Source organism: Pseudopipra pipra, chromosome 3 (assembly GCF_036250125.1).
Source record: "Pseudopipra pipra isolate bDixPip1 chromosome 3, bDixPip1.hap1, whole genome shotgun sequence".
Classification (NCBI taxonomy): Eukaryota; Metazoa; Chordata; class Aves; order Passeriformes; family Pipridae; genus Pseudopipra; species Pseudopipra pipra.
Genome location: NC_087551.1, coordinates 10,838,837 through 10,848,489, shown reverse-complemented (window position 1 = coordinate 10,848,489; position 9,653 = coordinate 10,838,837).

Here is a 9,653-nt window from a genome sequence, read left to right as displayed (position 1 = left end):
TATGGTAACAGAAAAAGATGCTTTGGTACACAGAAAATGAGCCTTTCCAAATTAATTTTGCTGGGCACGCAATGGCATCTTCCTGTCACTGTAAAATAAATTCCTTCTGAAAAAAATCCTGTTTGATAAACAACTCTCAGAGTGATTTTGTCAGGTCAGAATTTAAAAAAGAAATCTCCTGCCTGCAGCAGGTCAAAGTCAGGGAAAAATAAGGATGGATTCTCTTAGCTATAGGCAGCTGGGATTTTTCCATCCCGGGTACCCTTTCCTAACAGCATGGAATGCTCCCAAAGCCAGCCACTCTGAGCACGTTTCATGCTCAGCTGCTGCTCCGGTTAACTGAGCAGGAGGCAAGGAAAAGCTGTGTTGTGACTGAATCCTTAGAGCTGGGTCTCAGCACCAGCTAAGCAGGGCCCCTGGAAGAGCCACGTCCTTGGAGTCAGAGCAGATACCCTTTGCAAAGACACGCTCCAGGTTCACTAAGCTGGGCCAAGCCTGTCTGCTCCATGGGGCACAGACATCCCCTCTGCATTAAGCAGGCTGGGTGAAATGACTTGCTCTGCTTGATACAGGATGACAGGCCCTTGCAAGCCAGGGCAGGACCTTTGGGCTGTCAGCTGAGAAGTCCCAGATCTGGAAATAGGGCAGGCATCTCCCTGAGGACCAGGAGCTGCTCAGCCTAGTGCAAAACACCATGAATTTTTTCTCTGTGTGTGTGTGATGCAGCCTGGGCAAGCAGGGATAACATTTGCCTACCTGTAGTATACAGTGTTGCACAGATATGAACAGTGTCTGTGAAGCTTGAGTTGGCAGGCAAGCTTAAACCTTCCTGCCGCTCCATTAGGGGTTTTTCTTTTGGCATCTTGATGTATTTTTTATTCTGGTATCCCACAGCAAGTGTCTGTGTAAGTGTTGCTCCTGAGTGGCCGGTGCAGAACGTGGGCGAAGCCCAGATTTGCCACTGGACACTACTGACATCCTTGCTACCATTCCTTGTCTCACAGCCTACTGAGAGCTTCCTGAGTTCTGACCTTCCTGCACACATCCCAGATTTGTTAACTGCCATTGCAATTTTATTCTCAGCCTGCTGAGCCTATAAAATAGTAGAAATACACCTTTCCAAAATTTCTACCCTTGGAATAAGCAGATTTTTTTTTCCTTTATGGATATATCTGTGCAAGTTCAGCAGGGTCAGGAGACTGTCCCATCTTGAGAGTCATCAGGACAGCCTATTTGTCTACTCCTATGACTTCTAGAGGAAGAAGACACCAACATGATCAAGGTGTTTCTGTCCTAGAGCAAAGGGCTCCTTCCCAGTGCCTCAGTCTGGATAAGTGAAGCTCTCTAGGCTTTGAGCTGGAACCAGTTGAAAGCTCATCTACCTCAAACTTCCTCCTACTCCACTCCCTTGGTTCCACAGAGATCAGGTTGTTGGCTATGCAGTGTTTGACAACCCTTAATTAAGCCCATTAATCAAGCTATTATTTCCCTCTATTTTCCAGTAATCACACAAAATGTGTCTTCCCGAAGTATTGTTTGCTACTAGCTCATCTGTAACATATGCTCCATTTCCCTTTGGAATGAAGGCCCATTCCCACTCTGTGGCACTGCTGAAGGGTTTCCTAAAGTAGATGGTACTACTGCCACCTTTTTCCAGGCTACACCTCTATAGAGGCCCCTTGCGAACTCTCACCTCATCCTGCAGTCTGTCTGTACCTGTCTCTTTCAGCCTTGTTCAAGTGATGGGCATTGTGTTACTGTTTCTACAGCCAATAAAACCTTGGGGTGGGAGCTGAGAACCCGCAGGTATCCTTACACAGAGCTCTACAAGTCTTATTTGCCCCAGATCTCTTTGTTTCCAGTTTTTGCCTTTTCATTTCCATTCATCCAGTGAAAAACTTCATTTGGCTGTGCAAATCTTTTCTCTGGCAAATTAAAGCTGTTTTGTCAAAGACTACTTCTGGGTCTTGTATTTCTCTGTCTTTCTATCTCAAGCCCCTTTGTTCCATCCCCATTAAAATTAACCACCCTGTTCCATTTTCCTGTGTACTACTCAAGTTCGTGTGCTGTGGCTATTCCTCTCTGCCTACATGTTCATGAATGTGATGAAGAGTCTCCAAACCAATTTCAGAAATCAAGATCAATTGTCATCTCTTTCACTAACAGTCAGTGATACCTCCCAACTACTTATGGAGGGCAACTGAGCCAACCATTAGAAACAAATTTCAGGGGTAGGAACAGAAGGAAAGAGAAAAAGGAGGGAAGAAATGAATGAACGGAATGAGGGAGAGAGAGGGAAAGAGTCTGCAATCCCACAGTGAGACAGAGAATCAGAGTTTATGAAAACTGGGTGAATTATTGATGAAATAATAAAAATTTTAAGGGATTTTTATGCTAATTAATAACTGAGTTAATTCTTATTAAATGGCAAACCCTCTGCTTATGCTACCCAGCACCATGTCATGACAAAAGCAGCTCTGTTTTCTTCTGCTCCACACTGTGCTAAAAGCTGTCAGGATTTGTCCCCAGAAGTCACACACAGAAAAAGGAGCTTTCAGTTTTCCTTCATGCTTCTTCTGTTATCTGTACATTAATCTCAGCAGACAAGAGAGGTGTTGTCCTGGTGTGAAAAGTCCTAGCCACATGGCTACATGAAGTTCAAAAAAACAATGGTTGAGAGACTTTAGTTTGCCTAATGAAAAATTGGTTTTGCTCTCACTTTTAAAAGTGGGGCTGCAGAAGCTTAGAGATGTGGGAAGCATCCAGCAGTGAGCCTGTTCAACTCACAGAGGAGAGTGCAAGAGAGGAACATTTTTTGGTTTTGGGGTGGATAGCTAGATATTTCAGCGACCTTAAGAAAGACAGAGGTCTGCATCACTTGAAATCTTGGATCTGCCCTGTTCTGAAATGACATGCTTCAATTCAGCAAGAAGTTGTCACATTCAATCATATAGCCTTTAGACAGAAAGGAAAAAACCCTTTCTGTTCTTTGATTAGCCTGGAAGGTTACTGCGGCCCCATGCTATTTTTTTTTTTTTTTCTATGAGCAACATGTCTATGAGGCTAATATGTTGAAGATATTCTACAATGAATAAGCCTTCAGCGTCTTAGGAAGAGAGAAAATAAATTTTTATAGGGAAAGCAAATATGTTTTATCAAACTATCTAGTGTTCCCAGAAGAAACAGACCCAGTTTCGGGTGTACAGACCCTTCTTCAGAACTGAAAAGCAGCAACTTTGAAGTAAAGGTCAGATTGGTTGTGTCTGCTCTGAAGGTATAGTGTGTGACATTTTCTCTCCTGCTAACAGTGCTTTCACTTGCCTCCAGCTTGTTTGCAAGCAAGGAGTTTCCCAAGAGTAGTTGTACAGAAAAAAACAAGGGAATAGTAATTTGCAAAGTAAGAAAGAAGTGCATTAGTCAGGACAGGCTAAAAGCTGGTACACGCTGGCTTGGCTATCAAAGAAATGAGGAAGAGCTTCTTTACTGAGTGGGTGACAGCACACTGGAACAGATTTTCCAGAGAGGTTGTGGAGTCTCCTTCACTGGAGATATTCAAGAACCGCCTGGACACAATCCCGTGCCAAGTGCTCTGGGATGACCCTGCTCGAGCAGGGCTGCTGGACCAGTTGACCCACTGTGGTCTCTTCCAACCTGACCCATTCTATGATTTGGGGATTCTGTGAAATAAACTGTCAGTTAAACAGGATACTGATCAGTGTTTAGATGATTTGAGAGAAGTAGTGCATGGTGGGTTGACCTTGACTGGCTGCCAGATGTCCACCAAGCCACTCTATCACTCCCCTTTTCAGCGAGACAGAGGAAAAATATAGGACAGGGATGACATGGATCAAGATAAGGAGAGATAACTTACCAAGAATCCTCAAAGGCAAAACAGACCCAACTTGGGAAACACTGATTTAACTTATTGTCAATTAAGCAGTGTAAGATAATGAGAAATAACAACAAATCTAAACACATCTCCCCACCTCTCCCTTCTTCCTGGGCTCAGCTTCACTCCCACCTTCTCACTTTCTGCCCGTGAGTGGTGGGATGGGGAATGGGAGTTATGGCCTCTTCATAACACTCTGTCTCCGCTGCCTCTTCCTCCTCCCACTTTTCCCCTGCTCCACCATGACATCCACTGCTTCAGTTTGTAATCCACTGGATACAGTCCTTTGCAACCGGCTCTAATGTGGGTCCTTCCCATGGACTGCAGTTCTTCATTAGCTGCTCCAGCATGGGTCATTTCCACAGGGTGCAGTCCTTCAGAAACAGACTCCTGCAGTGTGGGTTCCCAGTGGGGTCACAGGTCCTGCCAAGAGTCTGGTCCAGCATGAGCTTCCCGTGGGGTTGTAGCCTCCTTCAGGGCACATCCACCCACTCCAGCATGGCATAAACCGTGGGCTGCTGCATCATGGAAGAAGACATGGCTGTTCACAGAGCTACAGACTCACAGAGATGCTGGTCAGAGGGGACCTGCTTGGAGCTGAATTCTCACCAAGTGCTAGATCAGGGTAGCTATGGTTTTGCTTATGTGAGTTTTGAAACCCTTAGCTCCATCTCATCAATGTCTGGGGATGCACAACCGTCCTGCAAAAAAGTTTTTCCAATGTCCTACATGAATATCCCAAACTGCAACTGTGGCTGTTGCCTTTGTTCCATCACCTGTACCTGCCAAGGAGGGTTTGGATTTGTTACCTTGGTACTTGCTGCCCAAACTATAGGCTGGAAATTTGATGTCCCTTTGGTTTCTGCTTTCCCACATTAATCCTGCCCATTACCCTCCACTGTTCCTTTTATTTCATGCATTCTAGGCCTGGATCATTTTGGTAGGGAGGAAATGGACCAGCCGTCTGGGCTCTGGTGGGATTGTGGAGATGTCATATATCCAACACCACTTTTGCAAAACTGAGTTTACAGGTTCAGTAAATTTCCAAGGTCTATTGCAGATGTGGAGCAGCCCTTCAGTCCACATGTGCACCAAGGGAATCACTGAGCTGTGGGAAACAGTGTTCCCTGCTATGAGTTTGGATAAAAAAGCCTGGGCATAATGGAACTGGTTCTTATAGATTTGGGGATCGCAGAAATGGAAGCTGTGCCAGTGGCATCTGGTTTTATAATAAAAGCATCTGGGGTTTAAATTTTACTCTTCAGGAGTGGAGTTATTTTGCTTTCTGATGTTCTTTGTCAAGCAACTGACTAGTGGTGGTGGGCATCATGATCTCGCAATAATCCTGAAATGAGGGCAGCATTTTTGCTGAAGTGGTGAGTCTGCCATACCTCTAATTTTTGCTATATGCACCCCAGAGTAGAAGTCAGCAGCTGCAAACAGAGCTGTTTGCCTGCATCTTCTCCTCAACTATTTTTGAAAGGATAACCTGTGTTAGTCAACTTTGAGTTTAGGTTAGCAACAAAGCTTTCATTTCCTGGAACAAGACTGTGTAGAAAAGATCAATTGCTCTTGAAATCCATGGGCTCCTAATCCTTTTAACACCTCATAATCAGAGTGCACAGGAGGCAGTAGGAGAATCTGGTAGAAAAAATTAGCAAGAAACAATAATGAAGATTTAAAAAATGAAGCTCTGGTAAGCTCCTTAGAGAAGCACATTTAAATCTTCTTTTTGAAGTTGTACATTCAGAGATTTATACACTATTACAAAACTAATCAGGGTTCTGAAATATTTAATATCACCTTTTGTCATTACTCATGGCTACATAGCCTTTCACGTGTTACATTCTGTTATTTTCCTTTATCAAGAACCTTACATCTTTTTTATTTATTTTATGCAGCGCTTTTCTTTCCCTCTTGAGCATTTCAGATTTATTCCATGTTTTATTCACTGACTAGTGAACTTCTTATTGTCTTTGAGAATCCACTGCATAAAAAAAGCCTTTATTCTTTTAACAGTGAGAGTCCAGATGTTTCCAGCTAAACTGAAGCTGTATTTTGCACGAACCTATAAAATCAGGGTATTAAAAGGCTCTAATCCCCTTCCCCCAAAGGAATTGTATTAGTGTCACAATAATGTAACTACATTTGGATTCTATCTCATCGTCTTCACTCAAGTTTAAGTTCTCAGTCAGATCAGTGGGTCTGGGAAAATATTAGAGGTCAAGGCATTTGAACTGGGATTTTAGATCAGCTGAAAGAGGTTATGTACACAGCTCTCATTTCACTTGTATTCCATAGTGCAGGAAAGAGACGTAGGACAGGATTCTCTAGAAATGAGAAATACCTGGAATATTTTCACTATCCTTCCAATTATCCCATCTCTCTTCTTCATGTTTTAGGTTAAAATACATTGTTTGTGTTCTTTAAGTTGACAGATTTCCACGTTAATGTTGTTATATTCTAGAACAAACAACTTGTCTCTGTCTTTCTTCTTTAAAGCTTCTCACACTTTAATACATTTGGAAGTTAGAATTTGGAATTTGCTATATCACTCTGGCAATAAGCCCAACATGTACATTAAGATACACTTATACATCAGATTTTCCATCTGCAGCACCAAAATTAAATCCTTGCTGCCTCACAATGTTTTCACCCTTGTTTCCCCTGCTTACTTTCCATCTTTCTGTATGCAAAGCTTTGCCTCCACGAAGATGCCAGTGACCAAGATATATATCTATCTACATAAAGATAGATATAGATACATTAATCTTAGCTAGGGACAATGGCTCAATTTATACACGTGTGTATAAACTGGTGTGTTATGTAATCAGCAGCAAGTTAAATATACTCCTGTTTGTGTCCATACCTGACCCTCAGCTTTAACAGCTTTAATAGTTCAAAAAGCTAGAAGCCTTACAGAAGGCTCCTAAAATCAATATCTGCTCACATATTTTCAAGTGCCTGCAGCCACACACACATCCCTGTGACTCAGAGTAAGTTATGTTTGCAGCATCAGATTGGATAACCTTCATTTTCTCCTTTGCACATTCTAAAGTGCAGCAAATGTGTTGCTCCACGAGAGATGACACAGCCTCCAGCTACAATTCAGTCAGGTGAGGGGTTACTGACAGTTTATCACAGGCAAAGGAATCTCTGGACTGCTCCGATGCAGCCTATCCATTCTGAAGCCTTGGGTTTAGCGTGGTTTCCTAGGACACAAGGCACATGTGATCATTCTGCCTGTCAGACAGTTGCAGCTCAGAGCACTCGAGTCTCTTGACCAATCTTACCCAAATTTGACAGTGGTCTCACAGATGTGGAGTACCTTGAAATTTTGTGAAACGAGATGGACAGGGACAGAGCAGTCTTTACCACCAGAAAGCACCAGAAAGCCTGAACTGTAAGGCCAGATGCTGTGAGACATCAGAGGAGACACATGCTTCATCTCAACATGCTGCTAAGCAGGACAAGCATTTTTGGAAAAGTTTTTGGGGAACGTGTCATTTGTGAAACGTAACTAGGCCCTGTCTTCCCCAAATCAGCTGGTAGTGGGGTAATCTAGACCTAAAAAAGGCTACAGCCTCCTAGAGTGGGCTTGTGGCATCTCCAATAGCAAACAGTGGTGGTGATTCCCTGGGAGATGTCTGTGACTCTCAGGTGAGTGACATAAGTGGAAGCAGACAGCTGGGCTCAGTTGCCCATCTGGGAACTGGTCACTTCAGGATATGCCATGATTTCTGCTTAATACGGTCACAGAAAGCTCTTCTTACATATCCCATATGTGCAGAGAATATTGTGTATGTAGCCACCGTCCATCTGCATTGCCTTTGCCTTTTAGATCTCACCACCCAGGCCCCCTCCTTCTGCATACAAAGCTGATTCTGTTTGTTATGGCTCTGCTGGTTCATGCACAGTCCAACAGCACACTGTGGATGCAGTGTTCCTTTTGTTTCTGGGCTTTATTAGGAAGTGGCTTTGTTTTCTTTGGCAGGGAGAGTTTATATTAATAATCTCTTTTGAGTTCTATTCCTTTAATACAGTCGGCTGTCAACAGCATATGCTACCTCAGTATCCTCAACAATGTAAAGTGCCTGTTCTCTCCAACAATGACCACTCTTCCTCCCCCAGGTCTAGATCAAGCCCTTTGGTTAGCCTGGGACTGCTGCTCAGCCCAGGTGCATGTGGGAACAGTGTCTGTTCACTGCCCACTGTGCTTGACCCTGAATGAGGGAGCAGATCAGTGCAGATGAAAGAGAGAACTGGAGAGAAGAGGAAGAACACTGTGTGATGGAAGTGGGGAGTCAGTCAAACTGGTGCCACCACTGGTGGGAGGTTGTGTGAGCTCTGGTGCAGGGTTGAGACAAGACAGCTTTCCCTGGCTTTCCTGGTGCTGGATTTTGATCTGGAGGGGGGCACAGTGCAAGAAATCCACTAAGAGCCAGCAGTTACAGATAATGACAGTGTTGCCCCATTTCCAGGGCACAGCATTTTGGAAATGCCCTTGCTCCTCCCACCAGTGTGGGTGTGGAGCATGCTAGCTAGCTGAAACCATGGGCAGGGATGTTGTGGGCAGCACAGGAAAACAGCCTCGGTACACCCACACGCCCCTTCGTGTGCAGATTTAACTACCATCCCTGCAGCTGTGCAAAACCAAAATGCCTGTTGTTCTGGGGCTACAGACCAACCACACCAGCTAAACAGCAAAAACAGAGGCGGAGTTCCTCTGGAATTTCTGTCAAATTAGGACAAAACCAAGGCCCTTGTTGTGAAAACACTTCAGGCCTTGCTAATTGGCTGTGGGTCTTCCCCTGACAAGTGCCTCTCACTCAGGCAGGGACTCTACCACAGGGATCCTGTTGCTTTCCTTCATCAGACAGCTTTGTGGCAGGCCTGCAGATGTTTAGAAGGTTTTCTGTACAGCCACTTCTCAGTGAATTATGGACCAGCCCCAACTGCTCATTCTACTGCAGCTTAGATGAAAGGATGGAAAAAAGCAGAGATAATTTTTCTTCCTTCTGTCTCCTGGGGGCTAAGCCATAAACACACACTCAGCGCATACCTATAATTTATCTTTCTTTATAAGCTAAATGTTCCTTGTAGAAACTCATTTAAAAAACCAGCTCTTGTTCCCATTTTTTTCCCTACTTTTTTTTTTTTTTTTTAATTCTGTCTTATTAGAGTATAGATGTTCTAACCACGATTCTCACTGTTCTGGTTGATTATGTGACTAAAATGCAGTAATAGTCATCTCCTATAGTTTTGTCTAGTGCCAGTTAACTGATAAAAGAATGATTTAGGGTATCTTTTACTTCTTACACTTTACTACACTCTGTAAAATGTACTCTCTCGAGATGAGTCATTAAAACACTTTTCTCTCCCAGTTTTGCCTACTGCTTGTGACTGAGGGCAATGCAGCAAGTCACATCTTGCATGAGTTTGGAGGGCATCTCCTGAGACACACACTGATTCATGCCAAGTGAAACACATCATCACCTGGACTCTGCAGGACTGATCAGAAGGGAAAATGTGTTTTTGCAAGATATTTTTGGGATCATTTTTGCAAAACCCAAGTGCTTTGAAAATGAAAATATTTGGAAACACAACCTCTGTGACTCAAGCGTCCTTACGTCTGGATACCTTCACTGCTTCACTCTGCAGACAAGACTCCAGGATAAGGGGATGTATCCTTCTGTCTGGTGGGTACCCGTGACACCTTGTTTGCTCCAAGAGAGGAGAATGGCCACATGAAATAACTGTGCTG